At 48.7% G+C, this 26,474-nt stretch overlaps 1 protein-coding gene across 7 annotated transcripts in view; it reads right to left on the reverse strand.

The window, feature by feature from the left end:
* GLI2 (GLI family zinc finger 2) overlaps positions 1 to 25,109 on the reverse strand; it is a 257,249-nt gene extending 232,140 nt beyond the window's left edge. For 2 of the 7 annotated variants that reach the window (XM_054478859.2, XM_063647346.1), the window contains exon 1: positions 24,360 to 24,793. The gene's annotated coding sequence lies outside the window, so the exon portion shown is untranslated. Of the gene's footprint in view, positions 1 to 4,440; positions 4,588 to 24,359; positions 24,794 to 24,978 lie in introns of those variants that run through there. The other 5 variants (XM_063647352.1, XM_063647348.1, XM_063647347.1 and 2 more) reach the window with 4 other exon arrangements.
* Between the last annotated feature and the right edge of the window lie 1,365 nt (positions 25,110 to 26,474).

Here is a 26,474-nt window from a genome sequence, read left to right on the forward strand (position 1 = left end):
ACCAAGGCTCAGCGGCACCAAGCATGCGGGCAGGCAGACGGGGGGCGCTGCATCCCTGGCTTGAGACAAATCACCAAGGAGCTCAGGTGATGATTCAAATTTGGTCACCTCCCCAGAAACATCTAAAGATATGTCTCTACATACAAGTGCCAAAGGGGAAGAGTCCCCCAAATCTCCTAACACAACCTCCAGAAGTCACTCCAGGCCCGGGGAAGGGTCCACCCTGCCTCCACTTCCTGAGAAATCACTTGTCCCTTCCAGTCCTGGGAAGGTTCAGACTTTCAGTTTTCCCGCAAAAGCACAGCGATGGCACCTGGGAGGCCCCAGACCTCCTTGGACCCCACATAAGACCACCCCACTGGCCTGGCATTCCTAGGAGGACCTATATCCCAGGAAAAAGGGAGAGCCTCCGAGAAGTTGTACAGTTGGGATGGGCCCCAGACTATCTAACACATCCCATTCATCAGACAGAGACAGCAACTGAGGCCCACAGGGGCCAGGGCCTCCGCTGAAGCGGCAGAGCTGGCCCATCCCTGCCCTTGGGAGGTTTACCCAACACTGCAGGGAGGGAGGCTGGGGGATGCTACTGGGGAATCTCACAAGGGGCAGCCCCAGGGCTAAAGCCCCTCCCTCATCCAAGAGCTCCCACGGGTCTCTCACCTGAGGACACACAGGCTGAACTGTCCAGCTGTGATAGTGTAAAATATATATTTTGTAAAATACATATTTAGTCTTCCTGTTTCCTGGCATAAAACCCTTGGAATCTCCAGAGAAATGAGTGTCTTTCTGTATGCTGACGAGTTGACTGTAACTAGGTAGGCCCTAGGTAGTTTCAGGATGGAAGCTGGTCACCTGAAAATCCAAGGCAGAGGAGAGGGTTAGGACTTTTCAGCCCTACCTCCAACCTCCGGGGCAGGGAGAGGGGCTGAAGGTTAAGTTGATCACCAATGGCCAATGGTTTAATCAGTCATGCATATGTAATGAAGCCTCCATAAAAACCCAAAAGGACTGGGTTCAGGAGCTTCCAGAGATAGCTGAGCACGTGGTTCCTAACAGGTGGTGCACCCAGAAGGGCATGCAGGCTCTGCACCACCCCCCATGCCTCACCCTGTGCATCTCTTTACCTTTATCCTTTGTAATATTCTTTACAATGAGCCAGTAAACAGAAGTGTTTCCCGAGTTCTATGAGCTGTTCTAGCACATTAATCAAGCCCAAGGAAGAGGGCATGGGAACCCAGATTTATAGCTGGTTAGTCAGAAGCACAGGTAGTTGAAGAACCTGTACTTGAGACTGGCATCTGAAGTAGGGGCGGTCTTGTGGGACTGAGCTCTTCAACCTGTGGGATCTGATGCTGTCTCCAGGTAGACAGGGTCAAAACTGAATTGAATTGGAGGACACCTAGCTGGTATTCACGGCAGAAATGCTTGCTTGCTTGCCGTGGGTATACAGAAAAACCCCCACACATTTGGTCACACATGTTTTCTGTGTTGACTGAGTGAGAGCATAAGAGAAACTGAGTCTGTTTGTTCCTACATTCTCAGACCAGCTCTGCCGCTGCATTTGCTCGAGAGACTTCACACAGCCAACCACAGCTCCATGAACAAAAGGAAACCTGCCAGTGTGGGGGTGGGGGAGGGTGCAGGGAAGATCATGCAGGATTGGGCACAGAAAGGGCCTGGCCCCCAGTCATCGTGTCCACTTCCTCCAGAGGGGAGAGGAAGGCCAGCTGCACCTCAGCCTTGATCAGGCTGTATGTCCCTGGAAAAGTCACCACCACTGCCCCTCCCCTTCTGCGCAACAAGAGGGTAGGAGTGGCCAGTCTCTGGGGCCCGCTGACCCTCACTCTGTCTCCCACGGCTGGCCTGGCCTGACCTTTGGATGGTGGGCTCCCCAGGGCCCACCCACGGCCCTCACCCCCAGGCCAAGGAGGCCCAAGGGCAGCTCTCACAGCCTCCTGGATGATTTACAGCCACCCCACCCAAGGCTGCAGGCCCAGCAGATATTTTCCATTTTCCACTGTGTAGCTGAGCTCAGACGTTATAGGGAGCCCTGGGTCTAGGCCTTGGGCCTGGCCGTGGCTTCCCCTCTCCTAGGCATGTAGGCAGGCCAGGGGCCCAGGCTGAACATCTGTGCCTAGGCCCCAGCACTCCCTCACAAGGGAGGGTCCTGGGTCCTGCAGCCAGGTCTGAGAGGCCTGGTCAGGGGGAGGAAGCCAGGCCTCCCAGCCAGCACCATTCACATAGGCCCTTCCCACTTCCGCTTTCCCCTCTCCCCATGACAGCATCGTGGAAGAGTGCCTTTGCTGGCAAGCCTGAGCACTCTGGGGCTTTCTGCCCTGATGCAGCTCCCACGCTCAGCTGTGCACAAAGCCCTCGGAAAAGCTGCTGAGATTGTGTGTGGTGCTAGGAGTAAACTGCAAACCTCCAGCCCACACAGCTGTTCTGTGAGGCCTAGTCCCTCAAGGCCAGGCGGCCTGGATAAGTGGTGAGATGTCCCTGCCCCTGTCAGCTTCAGGCCCCTCCCCAGTCATCCCTCCTCACACCCGCCGGCCACACCAGCCTCTCCAGTCAGGTCATAAACACATCAGGGTGAGGACTATCCTTACAGTGGAGCATTTACACCACTTAAAATCAGAAAGGCCCTGCTAGTGAGAAAAGTGCAAGGTGAGCTCTCTGCTTCGGCCAAGATAGCATAACAGGGACCAGATGTAAGCTCCCTCCCAAAACCATCAAATAACCAGCAAAACCATGGAAACGATGGCTTTTCAGGACAATGAACATCAGGCAATGAAGGAACGAAAACCAGAGAGGTGAGCCTTAGCCTGCCCCAGCTTCCTGTCCAGAGAGCGTTTCCAGGCCACGGCACAGGGAGGGGTACCCCAAGCAGAGCCTGGTGGATTCCTGAGTTAAGGAGATGGAGATGGAGTTGGAGGGGAGGGAGACCACGGTAACTAGGGTTTTGCATGGCAGAACACCAGACCAGCAGGAAAAGCTGAACAGAAGGGGAACGTTGGTGAGCTTGCAGGGGGTCCTCCTGGAGCATTGCAGAACAGAATCAGCACATACTGTTCTTTCCCCAAGGCCAGGAAAAGAACCAGCTGAGAGGATAAGAGGGAAGGGTGCCCAGTGTAGACAAGGCCAGTGCCTATGCCCACCAGCCAGACTGGAAAACTCAAAAGTCACACAGCCTTGGGTAGAGAACTCTGAAGGATTTTACCTCAATAGCAAGGAATTATTAGCCCTAGGCTCTGGTCCCATCTAACAAATCTAAAAAGATTAAACTTTCCAAGTAAATCAATCAAATCCTAGAAGAAAGCTCAAGAATATTTATAGTAAGACAAAAATATTCAACACCCAATAAGATAAAACTTACAATATTCTAGCATCTAGCAAAGATTACCAGACATGCCAAAAAAAAGCAGAAAAGTACATGAGGAAAATAAACATCAACCAAAACTGAGCCAGAGCAGGTACAAATGTTGGAATTGGCAGATGAGAGCATGAAAACAGTAGTTATAATTGAATTCCTGTGTCCAAAGAGTGAAGTGGAGACATGGAAGATATAAAACGACCCAATCAAACTTCTAGAGATGAAAAATCACTAGGTGGAATTGGTGGTAGATTAGACACTGAAGAAAAAATATCTGTGAACTTGAAGAAATAGCAATAAAAACTATCTGGTATTATAAACAGAAGAAAACAATTAAAAAAGAGCTTATGAGCTGTGGGACAACGTCAAGCTGCCTAATATACATGTAACTGGAGTCCCCAAAGGAGAAACAGAACATAGAGGATAGGAAGAAGAAACATTTAAAGACATAAAAGCTAAAAATTTTCCAAATTTGATAAAAACTACAAACCCACAGAAAATCATAAAAGCAGCCACAGCAAGGAATATTAGCAGAGATGATAAAGAAAGTCATTTGATACCATGACAATCCTAAACATCAGTGCACCTGATAACAGAGCTTCAAAATACACAAAAGAAATTTTAAAGAATTGTTTTAACAGTTGAAAACCAATTAATGAAATTTATTATGTTATCCAATCTAAGATCAAAAACAAGATAAGAATAAGAACTCTCACTACCTCTAGGCAACATTGCACTGCAGGTTGTAGCCAGTGAAAGGCAAAAAACTAAATAAAAGGAATTCAGATTATAAAGGAAGAAGTAAAACTATCTGTATTCACTGATGACACAAACACTTATGTATAAAATCTGATAAAATCTACAAAAAGCAGAATATAAAAGCAATATACATAAACCAATTATATTCTTTAATATTAGCAAATTGAAATTTTAAAATAATACAACAGTATCAAAAAACATAAAATACCTTAGAATAAATCTGAAAAAAGATGTACAGTACTTGTACACTAAAAGTTATAAAACATTGCTAGGAGAATATGAAGAAGATGTAAATAAATGGAAGGACATACCTCGTTCATGAGCCAGATTACTCAATATTATTAAGATGTCAATTCTCTCCAAATACATCTACATTCACCACAATTTCAATCAAAATCTTAAAAGCAGGGTTTTTGGAGAGATTGCCAAGATGATCCCAAAATTCATATGAAAATGCAGAGGACCTAGAATGCAAACTCTGAAAAAGAAAAAGAATACTTAGAGAGCTAAGCTACCTGACTTCAAGACTTGTTATAAAGCTACAATAACCAAGAAAGTGTGCTGTCAGTGTCAATATACACAAATAGATCAAAAGAACAGAACAGAAAGTCCAGAATAGGCCCACACATATATGGGAAGGAGATTTTTTACAAAGGTGCAAAGGCAACTTGATGCAGACAGAATAATCTTTTCAACGAATGGTGCTGGAACAATTTTTTAAAAGAACTTTGATACACACTTTGTACTATATACAAATATTAGCTTAATTTAATATATATCATATATTAAATTTAAAACCTAAAACTTTAATACTTCTTAAAAGAAAACATAAGAGAAAATCTTTGTGACTTCAATTTAGGCAAATATTTCTTAGATACAATTCCAAATGCATGATCTATAAAAGAAAAATTTGATAAACTGGAGTTCATCAAAACTAAAATCCTTTAGTCTACAAAAGACACTGTTAGGAAAATGAAAAGATAAGCCACAGGCTGGAATATCTGCAGAAGACTTCTATCCAAAATATATAAAGAATTCTCAAAACTGAGCAATAAGAAAATCACCAACCCATGTTAAAAAAAAAATTGAGCAAAAGATTTTCTTAGACTTTTCACTAAAGACAATATACAGGCGGCAATAAAGCACACCAAAAGAATCACATCACTAGTCATTAAGAAAATGCAAGTTAAAACCACAATAATATATCACTATACACCTATAAAAGTGGCTAAAATTCAAAAGACTAACTATTCCAAGTGTTACCTAGGATGTGGTAGGAATGGAACTCTCATATACCATTGGTGGGAATATAAAATAGTACAGCTGCTTTATTAAACAGTTTTGTGGTTACTTAAAAAGTTAAATAGGCTGTGTGTGGTGTCTCATGCCTGTAATCCCAGCACTTTGGGAGGCCAAGGCGGGTAGACCATTTGAGGTCAGGAGTTCAAGACTGGCCTGGCCAACATGGTGAAACCCGTCTCTACTAAAAATACAAAAATTAGCTGGGCATGGTGGGTGCCTATAATCCCAGCTGCTTGGGAGGCTGAGGCAAGAGAATCGTTTGCACCTGGAGGCGGAGGTTGCAGTGAGCCAAGATTGCGCCATTGCACTCCAGCTTGGCCAACAAGAGTGAAACTCTGTCTTTAAAAAAAAAAAAAAAAAAGGTTAAATATACCAACCCTGTGACCCAGACACACCTACTGTATGATCCAGGCATTCTACTCCTTGATGTTTACCCAAGAGAAAAGGAAAGCATATGTGCATACAATGACTTATACAGAAATGGTCAAAGCAGTCTCCCTTGTAACAGCCCAAAACTGGAAACAACCTAAATGTCCATCAACAGGCATCTGGATAAACAAATTATGATATATCTGTATGATGAACTACTACTCAGCAATAAAAATGAATAAACTATTGATACGTGCAGTAACATGGATGAATTCCAAAATAATTGTGGTGAAAGAAGCCAGACAAAAATGAGGACATCCTGTATGGTTCCACTTTTATAAGCTCTGGAAAATGACAGGCAGCAGATCAGTGGTTGCCAGGGAAGGCCAGGGGGTGTGGTGGGGGGACAGATTACAGAGGGGCATGAGGAAACTTCTGCGGATGATGGATATGTCCATTATCTTGATTATGGTGATGGTTTGCACACACAAGTCAAACTTTATCAAACTGTACATTTTTTTAAAAACTCCGCTGAAACGTAGTTTCTCTTCCAACTCTGATTGGCAAGGATCGACAAGTTTGATAACACTCCCTGTTGATGTGGATATGGGCAGATAAGCACTCTCGTACGTTGCTGGTGGGAGTGTAAACTTCTGTGGAAAGTGATTTACCAATATCTATCTAAAGTACAAAAACACCCACCCTTATGAGAAATTACCAAATGGTTATAATGTACCCTATCCGGTGATGGTTACACTAAAATCCCAGACTTTACCACTACGCAATATATCCACATAACAACACGGCACTCGTACCCCCAAATCTATAAACATAAACACAATTTTAATAGAGATGGCACAAGAAAAAAATGTTTGTAACATGTGAGAAGCAGAGGAAATAGATTTTTTTTTTCTTTTTTGAGATGGAGTCTCCCTCTGTCGCCCAGGCTGGAGTGCAGTGGCGCGATCTCGGCTCATGAGCCGAGATCACTGCAAGCTCCGCCTCCCGGGTTCCCGTCATTCTCCTGCCTCAGCCTCCTGAGTAGCTGAGACTACAGGCGCCTGCCACCATGCCCGGCTAATTTTTTGTATTTTTAGTAGAGACGGGGTTTCACCGTGTTAGCCAGGATGGTCTCGATCTCCTGACCTCGTGATCTGGCCTCCTCGGCCTCCCAAAGTGCTGGGATTACAGGCTTGAGCCACCGCGCCCAGCCTGGAAATAGCTTTAATTTATGATAAACATACAAATCTTTAAGAAAAAACAAAGACACTGATGGAAAAATTGCTAAGAAACACAAGCAACTAACAAACACACAGGGAAATACAATGGAAAATAAAGTATTTAAATGTTTAATATTACTGATGCTAAAAAATGAAAATTGAAACAATCAGATTTTTTCTTCTATCAAATTGCAAAGATTAATATCCGTAGAGAGGCCAGGCACGGTGGCTCACGCCTGCAATCCCAGCACTTTCAGAGGTCCACGCAGGTAGATCACCGGAAGTCGTGAGTTTGAATCTAGCCTGGCCAACATGGCGAAACCCTGTCTCTACTGAAAATACAAAAATTAGCCGGGCGTGGTGGCGGACGCCTATAATCCCAGCTACTTGGGTGGCTGAGGCACGAGAATCCCTTGAACCGAGAGGCAGAAGTTGCAGTGAGCTGAGACTGTGCCACTGCACTTCTCCAGACTGGGCGACAGAGCAAGACTCTGTCTCAAAAAAAAAAAAAAAAAAAATATGTACAGAAAAAAAAACACCCACCCTTATACCCAGAAGTTTTACACCCAGAAGTTCTAGGAATTTATCTGCAAAGAGATATTCATGTATGTGAAATGACATAAGGTTATTCAATGCAACCTTGTTTATAGTGGCAAATGTTCATCGATAGCTACTAAATAACCGATGGTATAACCATACAGTGGTATCCCGCCCAGACACACTGAATGGGAAGCTGTTTATGTGCTCACAGGAAAAGGTGAGTGAAAAAGGCAAGTTCCAATACAGGCTGTAAAATATACTTCCATTTGTGTACAAAAAAGTAAAAAAGATTATATATACTCATTTCCATGCCACTTACACAAAACTTATTTCAGGAAGGATACACAAAAAACTAGCATTCTTGAGAGGTTTTGGGTGGCTGGGCTATGGCAGTGGTACGAAAACTTTATAATGTATAATTTCATGCTTTCTGAAATTATTAACCATGTAGGTATATTACTATTCAATAAATAAGTATAAATAAAAATTAAAGATAGGGCCAGGTGCGGTGGCTCACGCCTGTAATCCCAGCACTTTAGGAGGCTGAGGCGGGTGGATCACAAGGTCAGGAGATTGAGATCAGCCTGGCTAACACGGTGAAACCCCATCTCTACTAAAAATACAAAATGTTAGCCGAGCATGGCGGCAGGTGCCTGTGGTCCAGCTACTCGGGAGGCTGAGGCAGGAGAATAGCTTGAACCTGGGAGGCAGAGGTTGCAGTGAGCCAAGATTGCGCAACTGCACTCCAGCCTGGGCAACAGAGAGAGACTCCGTGTCAAAAAAAAATTAAAGATAGGCGAGAAATAAAGTGAGTGAAGTTGATCTACACACATATACATACATGTACACACGTGGATAGAATGCCAAGACATATTGCTAAATGACCACAAAGAAAGCAAACTGCCAAACACTGTAGTAGTATGATCCCACTGGTGTAAAAATAAATGATAATAATAAAACACTGGTCTATATCAATGGAGAAATGGAGACACACGCATACTCACTATCAGCCATTCTCTCTAATGGGGGTCCTGCTCACTCAACACTATACATTTCTGCAGGTTTAACCTTTTGTATCTTTATTACGTTTGCATCAGAAAGAAACTGGCTTCATGGGCCGCCTTCCCCTGGGTAGTTACATTTTTAATCACTTGCCCAGAAATATGAATAAAGAGCCTTAAACATGATCTCACCTTTGATCAAGAATTCTACCTCTGGAAATGTATTCAAAGAATGTGGTCAAAGACATATCTGTGGGAAAACATGCACACTAATACAGTGTTAAGATTGCAAAACAATATGTGTGCTATGATCCCATGAGTCCAGAAGGTATTCATAAACATAAATAGAGAAAGGCCTAGAAGGAACTCACCAAGATGCTACGGCATTACCCACAGAGAACACCAACGTGGGCCTGGAGTCCAGAATGCCTTCTTTTCCTCTTTTAAATAATTTTCTCATAATTATTTTATAAAGGATCTGCTTTTATTTAAAAGAGAAAGTTATGCACACTAATAATCTCAGAGTATTTATATACAAAGGTGTTTGGAGAATAATTACTTATGATAAAGAAAAATTGGCTTTTATGTCCAAAATAGAGTAATCATTTTGTCAGGGCTACAACAAATGTTTATCAAAAAGTATTAAGTAAAAAGTACGAGATGCAAAACTGTAAACCATACAATCTAAAATCTGTAAAGTTTTGGGGGAAGGGGAGAACAGTGGAAAGGATAAATATTCACAGGAAAAAAAGACTAGAATTAAACAGGCCCAAAAGATAAAACAGAAAAAAAATCTAGAAGAACAAATGTTATTTTAATATTTGGGCCATCATGATCCCTAAGTTGGGGTAAAGATGGGAAAAGGCCAATTTTGGGCAAGGGATCCTTCCGGGGCCCGTTCCGGCTGTCCTATCCTTCAGAATTCACATTGAGTAGCTGCAGGGGGCTGGCCCTGTGGGAACCACACAGTCAGTACCCTCAGGAAGACACGTGTACCTTTTCCAACTGGCAACAGTCTCCACAGCTGGAGCAGAGTTGGGGGCCACCATCCTGGCTTCCGGAGGGATCTGGCTGGAAGGCTCTCTTTGGAGAGGCCTCTGCAGAGCAAGGTAGAGGCAGGCGGTACCGGGGCATCCCCCTCGGGCCCAGTGCAGCCTCCAGCAGCATGAAGGTGGAAAGGTAAAATGCTGTACCAGGCACATCTTAAAAGCACTCCCTGGTAAACATCGGACCCCTTCCCTGGCCACAGAAAAGAGCACAGAAGTATCCAGGTTCTGGGAAGGGTAGGCTCTGCTCCCTGCCAGGATGTCTTTCGTTGTTAAGGCCCAGCAAGATGGGAACTATGGTGTAAACCAGCAGCATGTGCTAAATGAGAATAAGGACTTTGCCTAACGAGAGCCCAAATGAGTCACTAGAGTGGTAGCTGCCAAATATATCGTGCCCACACAGACTGCCTTTTTAATAATAACAACCAAGATTTATTGTGTGCTTACTATGCACCAGGTACTTGTCTCATACTAACTCTTTTACCTCTAACCCTTTGAGATGGGTCTTGGAGTTATCTTCACTTTACAGATGAGAAAATGGCAGGCCAGAGCTGGATTTGCAGTCTATCTCCAGTGCCTGCTCTGAGCCCCTCGCTCCACAGAATCTTCCCAATGAAGGGGCTGATGCACCTGTCCCTTCCCAATGGCCATGCCACAGCTGGACAGTCCCCCTCGGGAGAGCACTGGCTCTGGGGCCAAACTGATGCCCTGCTGGCTTATGTGGAAGTGCAGCACCCAAACTTGCCCCCCAAAGGGAGTGGTGAGCTAGCCTGGGAAAGAACTAGCCTCAGCCCTCCCTCAGAGAGCTGGGGACACAGAAGGAGCAAGGGAGTGGACCTCCTCCTGGAGTGGGAGGGGCTGAGGCTCACGACAGGGACACGAGGGGCCACCCAGGCAGAGGGTGTCTCTGCTGAGACAAAGCCTGCGCCCTGCCCTCCCCTCAGAGGATGAGGCAGAGCCTTATGTCCCTGTGGATATCCTGGTGGATGAGAAACAGACCCCAGGGAGGAGAGGGAGCTGTGACGTTGATGTTCTATCTTTGGGACTTAGAGCAACTCCAATAAAACCACAAAGCCTCAGTGGCATTTGTAAAATGCTAGTGATAATACTGACTGCATCAGGCTGTCACCACTGCATGACACATGTCCTATACCTAGTGGTGGGGGCTGATGCGGCACTTGGTCTCCAAGGCCACCCTCTTGAGGTGATGCAACAGTATTTAAAGACATGAGCACTTCCCAAGGGACTACTAAGGTCAGGGGCTGCTGCCTTATTCAAGTACATCAGTGAGATGACTGTCAATGAGTCTAAAAACTCCAAATACAACCCTCTGTAAGCACGAACAGAACAATTATGATCCCAGGCTCTGACTGTCATAGCTTACAGAGTCCTAGAAAAGATCTGTCCTGAGAAATGAACAAGCGGAGACCCAGAGAGGCACAATGGCCTGCCACCTGAGGTCTCATGTTAACTCACAGGCAAAGTCAGCCTGGAACTCTGCTTATCTCACCAACTTTCCAATTCCTCATCCACCAAAACATCCTGCCTCCCACCGAAGATCCCTCCAAAGGGCATACGAATATTGTACAAAGAGATTATGTGTGGGGTCCAAATGAACTATACCACATGCTTAGATTTTTTAAAAACATAGCTCTACTATATCAAAACAAGTCGCTAATTAACAATTGTGCTTGCTTTCTCAAACCAAGGAGGTCAATCTGGAGACTACCTGGTTAACTTACATTTTTTAAGAGAGATGTCGAAGAAAATGGAAAAATGCCATTTTCTTCCCTTGAAACATTTCCCAAAATTCATTTATAAACAAACATGTGTTAGGCACAAATAAACAGACAATAGCAAGGGAGTATTACTGAGTGTTATAAGCAAGGGAAATCCCAGAGACAAGTGAGAGCCTAGGGCTGTGGTAGGAAATACTTTACAGAGGACATGACCCTTGGCTTCATGGATGGGGAGGAAGGGTACACCAAGGACCAACAGCAAAGGCCTTTAAAATCCTTGCAGTCAATGAATGTATGACGGATGGAAGGGTGGAAGTGTGGGTGGATGGATGGATGGATGGATGGATGGATGGATGGATGGATGGGTAGATGGATGGATGAATGGGTGGATGGATAGATGGATGATGATGGATTGAGGATGGATGGATGGATGGATGGATGGAGAATGCAAGATCACTATAATCTTAATCTCAATCTACAATCTTGACTGGGGATCATAGTAGAGAGCATTCTGAGAACCACCACCCAGCAGACAGAAAGATATAACTTCAGAAACTGAGCCCAAACCCAAGACGGGGAGAATGAGAAGCCAAAGCTGATGATCAATCGCATTGCTGCACATCAGGATCCCAAATGTTCCAGCCTCGGAAAGAACCTGGGCCCTCTGCACATTTATGTTCCATGACCTGAAGCTAAACCATGGATAGGCAGAAGAGTCATCCTGGGGGACCACAAAGCCGCCCCTTGGAGGCAACCCCATGCTGACCCTCCCACATACCAGAGGCTCTAGAAATGCCACACCCTGTCCAGCACTTGCCCTATGAGGTCCTCTGCCCAGACTGCTCTTCCTTCCCCAACCCCTCTGCTGGCAAAGTCCTCCTCCTGGAAGACCCAGTCTGGCCTTCTCTTGGAGGAAGCCTTCCAAACTGCTCCGGCAAAGTGGTTAATTAAAAGAGCCACTGCTCAAGGCCTTCACTCTGGGGCTTTTCATTATGCTGACAGGGCTCTGCATTCTCTGACTAGTAGCTGCAGGCATAGCTCAACACAAAATTCATTGTGAAGTGGAAATTTGTCAGCCTGGAGCCAGTAAAACAGACCTATCCAGGGTCTTAGGGAAAACAGTTTGGGGCAATTCCTGCTCCTGGCCAATATTCCCATGATGCCTTTCCAGATCATGCCTTTCCTAAAGTAGGCTCCCTCCCAGGCAAGGGGGATAAGGAGGAAGACGCACATTTGAGAAACCTGCTGGGATTTCGGAGACTGCCGGCTCCGTAACCAAGTTAGCAAGGTGTGCCTACAGAGGTGAGCTTAATAACTGCCGGGCGCATAACAGATGTTCCAGTAAGTACTGGCTGATTGACTGATGGATTACACAAGGAATTCCTCTTGATGGCACCTGCCACACTGTTTCAAATTCAAGGCACAGAAAAGGTTTAAGATTTCCAGCCTGGTGTGAGAACTAGGTTTGAATAAAGTCCTGCTGCCTGCTTTGACAGCCCCACTGTCGGAGTCCCTGGGAAGCCCCAGTGGCAGAGTCCTGTTGTGTCAATAGGGGAGGGGTCCCCCATGATGTGCCCCCACTCAGGGTTTCTGGAGAGCAGCACTGCTGACATTTGGGCTGAAAATTCTTTGTCGTGGGCTGCCTTGCGGTTTACAGGATGTTTAGCAGCATCCCTGGCCTCTACCTACTAAATACCAATAGCATTCCCCTAGTTGTGACAACCAAAAATGTCTCCAGACAGGTCAAATGCCCCCTGGAGACACTGCCCAGTTGAGAAATCAGTGCTATAGCTCTTGCTTGAGGCAAACCAGCTGCTCCCAGGGCAGCCCTCAGGAGCCAACTCTGGGAGAGGGTCCTGGCTTGGGGGTCAGCAAACCTGCCTCTGCTCAGAGCTCTGTCCCCACTGCCCAGGTGAACGTGGAGATTTGCCAGTGTCTCTGAGGCCCTGCTTACCTGTCTGCAAACTGAGGCCCTACTTTGCCAATGGCTTGCGTGTGTCTGAGCATGCAGAAGGCACTCGATAATTGTCTTACATTGATTTGTGCATAGCTGTTCTGAAAACCTCTAGCTAGCACCTCCCATCTCTTCCCCAAAGCTAGATACATAATGCTGGAACTCCATTAAGGCCTAATAAGGGCCTGAAAAACAGCTGTCCAAATATTCTAGCTAAGTTATTCCACTTTTGGGAATCTATTTAAGGAAATAGAATTCCAGGTAAACATTCAGACACAAGGATGTCTATCCCAGTATTATCTGTAATAACAAAAACTAGGAACAATCTAAATGCCCAATGGTATAAAGATGATAAAATAAAATACGAGAGAGGCAGACAAAGGGATATTATGTAGCCAATAAAAATCACACTAATAAAAATTATTAATAACATGAGAGATCTCCATGATATAATGTTAAATAAATCAGGAGTTACAAGACTGTATTAATGTAACCTCAATTTTGTAAGAAAGGATAGAGCAAAAAAATTTTTATATTAAAAAATAGAGACTAGCAGGAAATTTAACCAAATTTCCCTTTTCTGCTTCTCCTTATTTTACATTTTCAGTAAAAAGGCATGTCTTAGTTTTAAGATCTTGGGGGGCAAATAATGTTTTGCTGCTTTTTTTAGTATTTTTACATCAGGAGAAAGAGGTTTGCTTGAATCCAAGTGCTAAACCAGAGTCCAGACCTTGAATACAGAGACCAGAGTCCAGCAAAGAGATGGATCTTCAAACTTAAATAAAGGAAAACCCAAGAAAACAGAAGCAGAAGAAAGAGGGATAGGCATGGCTCTGGGCCACTGGGGAAACCAGAGGCACCCACGGGAGGAGGGTTGGCCGGGGAGCAGAGAGACCGAGGCCTCTCTTAGGCCTTCTACTTTCTGGCTGGGCAGGTGGCTGGGCAGCTTCTGGGGGGCGTGCAGCTCAAGGTGGACACAGGTGCTCCACAAGGCTGCCTTACTGATACCCACGGCCAGGCACTGGTCTGGGAGCTTCGCTTCTCACTGCTACAATCACTGTAAGCATGAGAACAGGCCTTCCACCACCAGGGCAGGCTTGGGACCCAGAAGCCCAGCCAACCCAGGCTTCCAAAGGAGCTATCAGTCTTTTGTAAGCTGAGCCCCGCTCCAGCTTCTCCTGACCACCCATGCAAGGTGGCCCCTTGAAGATGGAGAGAGATGGCGCTGAAGAAGCAACGCACTGGATCATGGGACCTCCGCTGCTCTTGGTAAAACAGCTGGGCTGGGCACCAGGTCCTACAGGCCCAGGGGCTGAGGGCTGCACCTGCAGAAGGATGCGGCACCCAGGTCTTGCACAGCAGAGATCCAGAGGAGATGGAAATGGCACCAGCCCACATCCCACCTCCCTTCTCATGGGGCCCCCAGTGCCAGCAAGAGCCTGCAACCTACTGTACATATCTGCCCGCGCAGAACTGCAAAAATGTGGACAGAAGGAATCCTGAGCCTCTTCAGACCAGCAAATCCCACCACATGGCCACCAGGTGAACCAGCTGCAGGGTGGATGAGGACCCAACCACATCACAATTTCAAATGTTTCCAATGTGTTCTTCCATGCACTCTTGAAGTCCTGGCCCAGGTGCACTTGTAACGTTAGCATCAAGCAAATGAAGTCTGCAGTGCAAAACTGTACGAATCAAAGCCCCAGAAGCCACCCCACATGGTCACAGCTGCGGGTGTGGAAGAGCCCAGGTCTCCAAGGCCTGCAGGACAGTAGTGAAAGGAAAAGTCTGTTCCTAGGCCCCTGATCATGAGTGAGGGCTCTGCTCACCCTCAGGGCAGGCTCCTTCCAGCTCTCAGGCCTGACACCACCACACAGCATCCTCTCCTGCAACTTCACCCCTGTCGGACAATCTGTCTCCTTCCTACTTTTCTTAGGGACCATAAAGGTGTCCACAAGGTAGGCCCTTCAACCAAACCTAAGTGTGGGTCAAACTTCCAAAAGACCTACTCAAACTGTCCAATGCCAAACTGGTCCCACTTCAGCCACAAAGCATCCTGATGGCACTGCAGTTCCTTACATGGAAAAAGAAAGGAGGCATCCCAGGGACACTTGGGACAGAACCTACAGCACATAAACCGACACGTTAACTTAATATACTCTCTTGTTTCTTTTGGGGGCCAGTAAAAGCAAGTAACCACCAGAGCCACCTTATAGTCTTGGCCACTGTCCTGTGAAAGAGAGACCCTGCCCTAGAGCCTACTTGTAAGAGCTGTTTTGGAACAGAAGCACCTCTGTTTTCAGCTAGTTTCCTTGCTGCAACAGCTGTCCAGGCAGCTGCAAGTGCTGCAATTGGCTGAAAATCCATTCCTGGACTGTCCCAGATCTGAGGGACATCATAGTAGAAAGACACTATTCCTCATCACCCCACCCTAAAAATCCTGGATAAAATGCAGATTCCTGGACCCACTCTGCAGGAATTCTCATTCAATGGGTTCTCCCTGGGGAACCTAAGATTCTGCAATATTTAACAAGCTTCCCACCTGAATCCCATCCAGGAGGCCCACCAACCCCACCTAGAGAACTTTGCAGCCTTATTCTCAGATGTGCCTCTATTAACTAATTTCTTGTTCTTGGGTACAAGCACATTTTAGGAGAAGAAAAAAATCTAATTCTAAAGGAATCTGGTAGTTAAAGTTTTAGCTATATAAATGTCTATCAGCATAAATATACATGTCGCACATCTCTCATTCACACTGAACAGCAGGAAGGGTAATCTAACATACTATACTGTGTATGTAAATTATTATATTATGTACCACATCTTCGGTAGATGAATGTACCTGAATTACATTCAAACCCTACAATCCTGTTCCAACTATTGATTCACATACCTCAAAAGTATGGAAGTAACTGAGTAGCTACTGAGTCCAATTTTTTCTTTCAGTACATAAACAAGGCAAAATATGCATTCTCTCAAGCCCAAGAGCACCAGAGATGTCCCCTCACCTTGATCTCCACAGACAGCGAGGGCCAGCCCTAAATATACTGTCACTGCCTGGACACACACAATGTATCATGACAGCACAACCCACGGCTGTCTGCAGAAACATCTGAGTGATGTGCCTTCAACCTGTCATCAGACTGCAACGACCTCAATTTTTTGAGAAGAGAAGTCAAAACTCCACCCTTATCATCTTCAGAGATCCAAGACAAATTTATGTGTCAGCCCTTCCTTCACTGATCTTCAGCCTTGGGGAAAGTCTGAAAAGACCATCACAGGCTTCGGCTCTCTACCAATGTCCCCAAGGCCATCCCCATTTACACTGACCCTGTGACCACATCCCAGAGGTACCTGAGCACAGCGGCTGGCTAAGAAGAGTGGCCAGCAAGGAGAGGCAGGACATATTCCTTGAGAGGCACCCAACTCTCCCCAGGGGGTACCCAAGACCCTCCCTTCCTCCAGACTCTGATCTTCCCACCCTACCCGCTGTCTTGACTCTTAGAGACGGCTGTCCAGCGGGCAGGGTGTGCTAGCTCAGAGGGTTTTGAAGCTGGGAGGACCTGAGAGATGACATCTACCAAGCCCCGCCCCCCTCCCAGAGATAGGCAAAGCAACTTGCACAGGGTCACCCAGCTATTGAGTGACTGGGTGTCCCTGTCCCTGGGGATAACTCCAAGGGCTTCGGGCTAATTATCTTTATAGTGCAGCCATCCATCACTCTTGTGCTCTTCCTCAGCTTCTTCCAAAGGAAAACAGCCGGGAAGGATGGTATATATAAGAAAGTCTTCCTAACAGTTATCTGGGTAGTCCTCTGGCCCAACTTTCTACACCAGGGTCACCTTCATAGGCCGGTATTTAATGACTGGCTCTTAAGATGATTTCCTTTTTTATTATTTTTTTTTTGTAGCGACAGGGTATCGCTATGTTGCCCAGGCTGGCCTCCAACTCCTGGCCTCCAGCAATCCTCCCACCTCAGCCTCCCAAAACCCTGGAATTCCAGTGTTAAGATGGTCTTAACTAGCAAAGGACAAAGGACAAAGAAGCAGGAAGGGGAGGGGGGAGGCGGCACATCAGAGCCCTTTACCCTTCTCTACCTGGCAGTTACAGTTATTCTTCAAGACGAATTCAAATGGGAAGCCTTCCTTGGTCCCCAAAGCAGAGAGAGTTCAGTCTCATTGGATATAGTACATTGATGGTCACGATGGAATTATGTAAATGCATTTGTGTCCTCCCCCAGACAAAACTTGGTAAGTCTTCTTTCCCCTGCTCCTTAGGCCACTTGGTATGGTGAGCTGCAGATTCCCAGAGAATCAACAAATTAAGAGCTATTTTCTGGTCATCAAGGGCTGCTGCACTGCAAATATTTGCATACTAATCTCCCCATCTCAGGTTTAAAAATATGGACTTGCTTTTTTTAACTCCAACATAATGAATGAGTTTAAATATTAGAAGTTGAAATTATTAAGTAAATCATTTCACCTGCACAGCTTCTATTTGCATAACATTAATTCATGATGGCAGCTAAAACAAATTCATCACATTCTATATATTAGAAGCTGATTTATGTAGGAATTGAAAAGAAATCATGAGCTCAAAATTATGTTGACATGATGTACGTGCTCAATAGAGAAAGATTTTTCTCTTTCCCTCTTTCCTTTTTTTTTTTAAAAAAAAGTCACCCTAACAACTGAATTATGGTGAGATGGAAAAGGATTTGAGGAGAGAAAGGACTGGCACCTCGGAAAATGAATAATGCTACGGCCTCACGTGTGTGGCGGGCTCTCGGCGTGCGTACACACACACTCCAGTTATTAATGTCAAGTATGCCAAAGATACGCTGGAAAATCATTACCATTCATCGCCACTAACCGCCATTAAATTTCAATCAATTCAACTTAGCACAAGTGTACTTGAGCGGCCCTTACAGTTCCTTATAAATGTGGCTCAAAAGTCTGGCTGACTTACTGCATTGTCCAGCACACAAAGAAGCATTGCTAAGCGTCTGCTGAAGGGGCTATCTTGGACCCAGGGATGCTCTTTTAACAACAGGCATTCAAAGATCTTTTTTCTGAGCGCTAAGAGGTTTCGAATCCCTACAGGTCAAGACGAATGGAAGAGAGGACCACCCTTCCTTTCCCGGCGGACAAGGGCAGGAGGCGGCCTTAGTGATTACTCTCTGCAGATGCGTTACAGAAAAAGTTTCAGACGCCACCAAAAGTTTGGTCACGGGGCCTCTCTCTTCCCGGCTCCCGTGGAGTGCTCTCATTCACTTCGCCAGCTGTAAAGGCAACTGGAAGCCCCTCCTGGGGAAGCGGGCAAGAGGGCAGGCCAATGGGAAACGGGGTCGAGGAACACCCGGGGCGCCCCTGGGAACCCGCGCCCTTCCCGGGTGGGAGCCGCTCGCGCGCTCCGGGGGCGGCTGTGGGGACCTGGCCCCTTGGGTTTCTTCCCGACTCGCCACGAGCAGAGTCCGGCCTCCCGCCACTCGCCGGCGGCGGCCGGTGTGCGGCCGCGACAATGTGGCCATTGTTCGGGAGCTGCAAACCAGGCCGGCGCGCAGGTGGGAGGGCCGCAGCCGCGGGCCCGGGGCGCTCGGGGCACGGAATGTTCCCCGGCCGCGGCACGGTCGGCGCCGCTCGGACACGCGGCCTCGCCTGCCAGCGCTCCGCGGGGCTGAAAAGCCGGCGCGGAGGGAGGGGAAGGTCCAGACGGCGGGGCGGGGAGGGGGCGGAGGGAACGGTAGGGAAAGATGGGAAAAGATGAGAAAAGACAGAAAAGAGAGGGAGAGAGAAGGCGGAGGAAAAGGAGAAGGGGGAAACGGAGGGAAAGAGAAGAAAGGAGACTGGGAGAGAGAATGGAAAGGGAGAGAAAGGAGAGACTCAGAGAGAAAAGGGGGTGGGGGCAGGACAGAAGAGAGAGAAAGGGGAAGGAGAAAGAAAAAGACAGAAGAAAGGACGGATAGCTGAAGGGAGAGGAAGAGAGCCAAAGGAGGGGGACAGGCAGACATGTGTACAATAGAGGTGCACCACAAGCTGCCCAGGAAACCTCTGGGAAGAGCAAGAGTTCACCCTGTTTCCTAGAGGGAATGGCTCCAAACCCAGCCGAGTCAGCAAAGCGTAATCACATCAGGGGCTTTGCTTAATTACAGGTTTGAGCTGGGTCTGGAGGAAGGGAGATACTTAACTGTGTCCCAGGGAAGGCCCAGCACTCAAATGGTTTGTAAGTCTGGGAAATACAAACAACACCCCCCCGCCCCACCTCCCCCAAGCCCACTGAGCCAGGACCCAGGAGGACATGGCGGATGAGGGCTGCGGCGTGGTTGCATACAGGCTCAACCGGCACAGCCATCGCGGACAAGCTTTCAGAGTTCACTTGGGACAGGAGTGCAGGGCTGCGCCCGTGCTGCTCAGCCTGCAGGCCACAGGCCTGTGGAGTCCCCGCCTCAGCCTGCAGCCGGGCCACACTCCCTCCTCCCTCTAGCTGCCTGCAGGAGGCCTGGGGCCCTCGGCTGCCCAAAGAGGGGAATCAATCCCAATCCCGTGCTAATGAATAAAAAGTCCCCTTTATTTCACTGCTGTTTTTGGTTCATTAAATTTTCCACAGATTTGTAGAGAAGAAAACATAATCAATAAACCTTGACAAAAGTGAACGTGTGAAAAAGGCCAGAGAATGGAAAAGCGAGATAAAAGTGATATCCGATCACAGATTTCAGAGGCAGATGACGAGCTCGGGGCTGCAGAAGAATCTCAATGGACCATCACCCTTTTGCGGCTTTCCTTCCCTTTGCTGAACTCTTCATTCAAGACAATGGCAAACGCACTAAAACTTTTTTTCTTATGCTAATAGCTGAAACCCGGCACTCACAGTTAAAACACACTTCCCAGCAACCTGTTTTTTTTTTAAACAACACACATGTGCAAGCACACACACAAAACATTATTCAATTTAAACCCAAATCCCCAAAACAGTTTAATAAGTACTTTTTGGTCACATCTTAAATGAGTTACTTTCCCCCATGTGTATGTTTTTTAAGAAACCAGAAACAACACAAACAGGATTATTGAGAATTACTGTGCTGATGAAAGAATTGGGGGAAAATAAGATATTAAATGTGCAGAAAGTATACTGTTATCATCTGTGCATTTTCCCAGGTTTTAAATACAGTTTTGTGGGTTAAGTATGCTTTTGTCATCTTCTAAACCTAAAAATAATAATCAATGATTTTTTTTTAAATTCTTGATATTCCACAGCAAACTCTCAAATTAATTTCAGAGAAAATGATTAATGTTGAATCCGGTGTTGTGTGTTTATTTGAAAACCAGAAAAGTGTTGAAGGTGCCACTGTTTTTCAAAGGACACTCTCAAACATCAATGTCGGATGACCCTTTCTCAAATCTGTTAAACAAGCCTGAGGAAACAATTAGAGAGCAGTTTTTCCTCCCTGATTTCTTTAGAAGTGCAGGAGCAATTTCAGGAGCAACTGAAATCACTGTACATTCTGGTTGTTGGTACAATCACCTATTCTGCCTCTGAATTTTCTGGAATCTGAGAACACTGTTTCTCTCTTTGGCATTCTTCATGTGTTTCACTTGTCCATGCCTCTGACACTTAGTGAAAAGAAGAAAGGGGGGATGTGCTCCCCCCGGGTTCCTTTTCAAAGGGCCCTGGCCCAGCGGGAACAGCTGCAGCTGTCCACAGCGAGGTCCACCTGGCCTGGCTGCCCCTTGTCCACTAGGAAACAGGCTCTGGCCCAGGTAGAACCCCTTTCTCCTCCCCACAGCCTCCAAGAAGCAAGGCTGGTTTGCTCCACCTCCCTGCCGCAAGCGCCATGCAGATGAAAGGAAGCTGGGCTAAACACACTTTCCCCAGGAAAAGGCCAGCTGTCCTACCCAAAGAGTACACAAGGATGTAGGACTCCGATTCTAGGCTTTAACAAGCCAGAGGGGTGTGAGGGGGTCACACAGGCTTTCAAAGTGCACATGACAACCTCCTACTCCCATTTAAAGGGAACTGCTGGCATCTGTGGAGTGAAGTTTTCCCCTGGAGTACCCCCGGGGCAGGGGTGGGGGATGATGGAAGAAGGGTGTTTATTAGGCAAATATCCAATTTTGTCTGCCTGCCTGCTGAATCCCTGGTTTGCTAATCCAGCCCCAGGGGCTGCACTGTGTACAGGGCACTTGTGGGAGTACAAAAAGCGTGAAGTATTTGTGTATTTTTCAGTCTGCAGTGCAAACAAGCCAGCTACAGTACACAGCCCCCAAGACCCCCGCAGCCAGGCAATGAGCCACTGACCAGAAGCCCTGCGGCCCCCTCTTCTGACCAAGCAACTCAAAGGATTGACTCTGCATTCGGTGCTCTCTCCACCAGTAGACCAGAGCATCCCTGGGAGAGTGAAGTGGCACTCCACTACAAGGCTGCCTGGCCACAAGGGCCTCGCTAACTCCACACAAGCTTCAAGGAAGCCACGAGTCAAGAGTTCCCTTCAAAGCCAGAGCAGAGTGAGTTTGGGAGCAGCCCAGAAGTCTCTTTGGAAGGAATCTGAACCCTCTGCAAATTCAGTCAAATCAATTCCCACAGAGGATAAAACCATCTCTAGCAGTCTTACCTTGTTCCTTGGTGGCTTGGGAGGCTCTTTCTACTATCATTCTAATTCTTTCTACCTATAATTCTAATTCTCTCCAAGAGGCTTTGCAAATAGACTGTTCTGACCACAGTCTCTCACTCAGATGCTAGCCCAACTGAAGGCTGGTTCACCTGAGGGATACCTCCTGGGCAGCTGGGCTCTTTCAAATGCAGGATCTTCCCTTTGTTAGCTTAAATCCCCTAAAATCACGAAACAATTTCATGAAACTGGCATATTTCTCGAAGCAGAGGAGAAAATAAAACCACCCTAAATCTTACCAAATATAATTAACTTTAAAACTCATCAGACAAGCGACAACTTTCCATATGGCTGGGCTTGAGTGGAATTCGAATCCCAGGGAAAAACATCTCCACAATTTCCTGTAACCCTCAAGAGAGAAGCAGCAAGTCTAGGAAAACAAAAGCAAGAACGATGAAGAAAGAGGCACAAGAAGCATATTCAAAAAGAAGAGAAGGCCCCTGATGGATCTGGATTCCACATTCTAGAATGACTGCCCCAGGACAGACCAGAAGCTGGGAAAAGCGTAAATAAAGAGCCTCCAACCTCAAAGCAGCCAGGCATAGCCAGGATGCCCCCCGTCCCTGCGGAGTCAGGCCCAGGTAGCCACACCGTGAGCTTCCCCCTAAACAAGCAACTGCAAAGCCGTTCCCAGGCCCCAGGGAGGGCCTGCCCCCAGACACAGGGAAACCCAGCCAAGGGAACTCCCAGCAAGGTAAGGAAATGGGCGGAGAGAAAGCTGGCAGGTGAGGTGGCTGGAACAAACTGGTCTCATCAGGGAGGCCTGTGACAAACCCGCCTATTCCTCCGCTTTCCCCGCTGTATATTTTGGATTTCACAGTTTATTTACTTTACTTTTTGGCACCGAGCCCCCGGAGCATGCCAATACAATATTTGTTTAAACACTATTTTATGCCGCTTGCGAGGGAAACGTTTACTTTCAAATTATCCTACATCTCCCAGAGCCTCGTCTGCAAACAGCCTATGAGCGTTTTACAACTGCTCCCTTTATCTGAAGCTGTCGGGATTAAACCTTCACACGCCCGGCAAGGGCGGCGGAGAGGGGGCCCGGGACACCGCTGCGGCCACCGAGCTGCAAAGCCCGTGCCAGAGGTCGCGCACCGAGCGGGATGCCCGGGCTGGGGGACAGAGGGGAGCCTACAAGACTCCCAGGGCGCGGGACCAGACAGTAGGGACAGGTCTACTTTTCCAGCTGGGATCAACTCTAGGAGCCACAGAACAATTACACAAAAGAGAAGGTAGTGGAGAGAGGCACCCTGCGGGGGGGCTCGAGGTCCGCGAGAGCCTCAGCGACCGATCACCCAGGGTGAGGCGCACGGGCTCCATCCCCAGCTCCCCGCGCGGTAAAAGTCGGGTTTCCCAGGAAATGACAGCAGTTACCGCCGGGCTGAAAAGGCGCCGAACTGGGTGGACTCCCAGCTCTCCGGCGCGGCGGGCGCGCTCACACTCACACACGCAAGCACACGCTCCCTCCCAGCTCCCCGCCCCCGCCCCGTCCGGGGAAAAGACTCCCCTCTCTAAACCCTTAATAGGATTGGCGCCCAACTCTCTCCGCGCCTCTCCCCATCCATCACATACAGATCAAGTTGCAGTAGTGGATTTTTCAAATTCCTCAGCAAATATACTTGTTGAGAGATTGTCGGGGGTGGGGGGAGACGATGAGTAGGGGGGCAGGGATGAAAGTGAGGTGGTCGGGGGGAACCGGAGGACCCGGCAAAGGATTACGTGCGGATCCCTTTGGGAAGTCAAGCGGATCTCAGGGCCGAGGGCAGGAGAGGAGGAGGAGAGAGGCAAAGAGGGGGGGCCGAGGAGGAGAGCCCAGCAGAGGGGGAGGGGGCGGCCGGGCCCGGCGAGGGGGAGGAAGGAGTGAGGAAGGAAGAAAGAAAGGCAGGGCTCCGGGACGCGCAGCGCGGAGAAGTGGTGTTCGAAGTTCTCAAGTGGCTGGCTGCAGCCCCTCCGCACTCAGTACGCCCGCAGACACGCTCCCATGCCCACCTACGGCAGCTTCGGAGCATCCCAGCCTCCGATCCCATCCTCCACCCCCTGAAAAAACAGACCCCCGCCGGCGCGCGAAGGCCTGCTCGCTGTGCACCCCGAGAAGAGTGGTGCTCTCCCCCAGGTAGGGAGAGGGTGCAACATCGACCTCGGGCCACGAGCTCCAAGCCCCAGGACTCTCCTTACGTCCCCGCCCTGCTTGTCCAGAGCCCCAAGCGGGGTCGCGCCTACTAGCCTCTAGTCCCCCGAAGCCCAGTGCCCCGATCCCAAGGCCTAGGCACCGGTACCCGGCCGAGGGACCCTCCGAGACGGCGCAGCATCCCAGTCGGCCCGCGCTTGGCCGAGGTGGGAGGCGCTTCGCCACGAAAAGCAAGCAAAAGAAGGCCAATGCAACTTTACCGAGGGAGACAAAAGTTTGCCTCTAGCACGCAGGTGGCCTCTCGGGCGCCGGGCGGTGGCTGTGGGCCCCCATCCCACCTTGGCTGGCGCGGCGACCCTCGGCTGGCTGCCTTGTGCCGGGGCTCCGGCCAGCCGGGGCGGGGAGGGCCAGGCAAGAGAGGGGACCGAGAGGCGGGCGGGTGCCGCGCAGCCCCTACCGCCGGCGAGCAGGCGGCTCCCCGAGGCTGCGGCGCGCCGCGCGGCCCGCGCTCTTTCCTCCGGCTCCTCCTGCAGCTCCTGGCCTTCCTCCGCGTCCGCAGTCGTCGTCGCCGTCGCCGCCGCCGCCGCCGCCGCCCGCTCCTCCTCGAAGTCTCATTGATGGGAGTTTGAAAAAAAGTCCGCGGAGCCGTGCTGCCTCGGCTGGCAAGCGCCGGCACTTCTGCAATCCATCAGCGCCGCCGGACGGCGCAGCGCCCCCGCGCGCACGGTGCGGGCACACCCGGGCCCCACCAACCCGCCAGCCAGCCCGCCCGCTCCCTGCCGGGGGACGCAGGGGGACCCGAACGCCGCCGGGACGGGGGGAGAGGAAAGGGGGAGCACAGGGACTCTCCCCACCCAGCACCAAGGAAAGAAAACGCACCTACAAGGAAAGTTCGATAAAGGAACCAGAGGACGCGCCAATCTCCGACACTTTTTTCAGACGACGAGGTGGGGGGTTGGGGGTGTCGCTAACTCAAGTCAGACGAGGTTCGGAGCTGAGGCGCAAGGGCTGCTCTGTTTTCAATCTCTGAAATCCCCCCGCCCTCCCCACCTCCCACTTCCCTCCACCGGGAGATGCCTGGGTCGCTGTTCCCAGGGCGCCCGCTTCTCTGGGCGCTGGCGCGGAAGCCAGGGACGCCAGAGAAAGGACGCGGGGGCTGGGTCCACGCGGACCCTCTTCCCGCGGGCAGCGAGCGCAGGTGCCAGGGGTCCTGAGGCGTCCCCCGCCGCCGCTAGCACTCGTCGCCATCTGAGCACACGCTGGCGAGAAGCGAAGCAGCCTTCTAGGTTTGGTGCATGTGGCTTGCAGGGTGAGTTTTTGTTGTGTTGTGTGTTTTAGAGACTCCACTCGAGCCGCTGAAGCCAGATGGAAGTAATCAGAACCCAACAACAACAGAGAAAGAAGAAAGAAAAAACTCCTCATTGAATTTTCTAGCCAAAGCGTATATGGGGCTGTGTGTGAAAGAACTGGCTTAAGCAAACTCAGTGAGGAGCCCTGGGCCCTCAAGCCACACCACAGCCCGGAACTGGGCCGCCAGGCTTGGATGAGCACTGGGGGCAGCTGGCTAAAGTGTCCTCCCCACATCCCCGGGCCTGCCACCCTCTCCAGGGCCCCGGGACCTCGCCCGAAGAGGGTCTTGGGGGGAATTTCTGGTTTTTTTCTTCCTAACGTTTGTAGTACACTCTACCAAGTGCCAGGTGATGTTATATTTTCTTTGTATTATTGGACTTTCACAGCTCTATAAGGAAGGTTCTCTTCTCGTCTTTTTACAGGTGGGAAGACTGAGGCTTTAAAAAGTTACGTAACTTGTCCAAGGTCAGAGCACTCTGCCATCCTCCCAGAGCTTCGGGTGGTTGTACTGTAAGTTCAGTTAAATTTGCCCTGTTGGGCCGGGCGCGGTGGCTCACGCTTGTAATCCCAGCACTTTGGGAGGCCGAGGCAGAGGGATCACCTGAGGTCAGGAGTTCAAGACCAGCCTGGCCAACATGGTGAAACCCCGTCTCTACTAAAAATACAAAAAATTAGCGAAGCATAGTGGCACGCGCCTGTAATCCCGGCTACGTGGGAGACTGAGGCAGGAGAATCTCTCAAACCCGGGAGGTGGAGGTTGCAGTGAGCCGTGATGGCGCCACTGCACTCCAGCCTGGGTGATGGAGCGAGACTCTGTCTCAAAAAAATTAATTAATTAAATTAAATTTTTAAAAAGTTGCCCTGTTGAGGTGGGTGGAAGCGTCTCTCCCTTTAGCCCCTGTTCCTAAAATTGCATTTTATTTGAAATGCAAGGGATCCAATGCTACCCTCCCTGAGGGGACGTGACCTACACAGGCCCATTTCACCGGTGCAACCCTTTTTGTGGGTGGCTCTCTCCATATACC

Source organism: Pongo pygmaeus, chromosome 11, assembly GCF_028885625.2.
Source record: "Pongo pygmaeus isolate AG05252 chromosome 11, NHGRI_mPonPyg2-v2.0_pri, whole genome shotgun sequence".
NCBI classification, from domain to species: Eukaryota; Metazoa; Chordata; class Mammalia; order Primates; family Hominidae; genus Pongo; species Pongo pygmaeus.